Consider the following 1,779-nt stretch of genomic DNA (forward strand, 5'->3'; position numbering starts at 1 on the left):
GTAACAGGACATATAGAACAGTCAAATCAACTTCAGCTTCTCAGTTTCTGGACACTCTCCAGACATTTGATACTTCTAGATATCAAAACCACTAACTCCTGTGTTTAGACTTGTTTCATACTACTGCAGCAAAAGCAGAGCTCAAAGAACAGTATTGGTCTAATTCTTCTATAATTTAACAGGTTACAAAAGAACCAGAAATTCTATTCACAGCTGAAAATGGAACTTCAGGTTTTTCCACAGTGTTCTGTTTGGCCATTGGTATGAAGACCCAGCAGTACTGAATCTGAAAACATCTCTGATCATATGAAAGTTGTTTACTGACTTCAAGAAAAACTGTCCGATAACTGTGATTTTACTGTTTATATATAAACCGACACAGACAGTCATAGAAAGGACAGGCCATATTAAGGCTATTCCATGAATAAACCAAGTAAAACTTTCCAATGCCAAGTTCTAGGAAACTAGTCAGAGAAAATGACAGAGTTAAATATAAAAAGGAAAATGTTTCCTACAAATTTTCAAAGTATAGGTTAATTCAAATCTTAAAACATAATTAAATGTCCTCAAAAAGCTGAAAGAAATAGTCCATCCAAACCTACAAAAGAAATCTAGACATAGGGCAGCTTTCAACAAAGTAAATTACTCCTGGAAATTATGAAGAGGTGGTATCCCAGTGATGGTCTGACTTCAATAGTGAGAAGAAGTTTGTGTTAAGAAGACCAAAGGTGGACCCTCCGGGTGGGCCCTCACCCTCCGGGTGGGCCCTCACCCTCCGGGTGGGCCCTCACCCTCCGGGTGAGCCCTCCCTGGTGGCGCAGGTGCAGCAGGTTAAAGCACAGCACTAAGAAGCTAAAGTCACTTCAGCATAAGTTCGATCCCCACCCTGGAGGTGACCCACATGGCGCAGCAGACCTCTCCTGACCTGCCCACTGCTCCCCTCCACAGTGTACTTCATCAGTCAGCCTGTTCTGCTCCCCACTCTTTCTCAGGTGAATCTTCTCACTGCCTCTGGCCTGTACCCCAGTTCTGTATGCATAAATAAATAAATCTTTTTTTTTTTTTAAAGAAGAAGACTAAGGGATAAATAGATTCCACCTAGTTCTTCCTTCTCACTATTATCACTAATCACTAGTCTGGTGATCACTACCAAGCCCATTTTATGCCAGATCTGTCATAATCTAGACAAGATACTTAGCCTATAAATATGTTATCAACATTTCTTTCCTTAACAAAGATGTTAAAATTAATAGGTATTTCAGTATTTTAGATCCATCCTATTTCTGCATTAATTTTTTATTAAACAGTGTGCATTCAATGGTGAGTTCTATGTTATGTATTTATCAACAAAGATGATCCAATTAAGAACACAGCACACATAAAGACTGGTCAATTTAAGTAAAAAATGGCTTATTATTAGAAATAATATTGTTTTAACCAATACAAGTACTTTTCCTGAGCAAAAATAAATAAATCCCCATATTGAGTCCATTTTGTCTGTGTGAAAATGATTTCTGAACTAAATATTTGAAATCTTATTAGGAGACAAAATTAGTTTAAGATTGGCCTAACAATTCAAACTTTTCAGAAGAGACCAGGAAATTTAACCACTATTTCATTCATTTGAGAAAACTTCAGAATCTGCCTAAGGGTTGAAACAGACCAAACTTAAATGTGGTGAAATACTCTTTCCCCAGACATATCCTTCTCAAATTACACAGAGCAACTGCTGTAGACCTCACCACACATGGATGTAACAGATCAGCAAATGTCTGAAGC

Source organism: Condylura cristata, unplaced genomic scaffold (genome assembly GCF_000260355.1).
Source record: "Condylura cristata isolate star-nosed mole 26May11 unplaced genomic scaffold, ConCri1.0 scaffold00018, whole genome shotgun sequence".
Classification (NCBI taxonomy): Eukaryota; Metazoa; Chordata; class Mammalia; order Eulipotyphla; family Talpidae; genus Condylura; species Condylura cristata.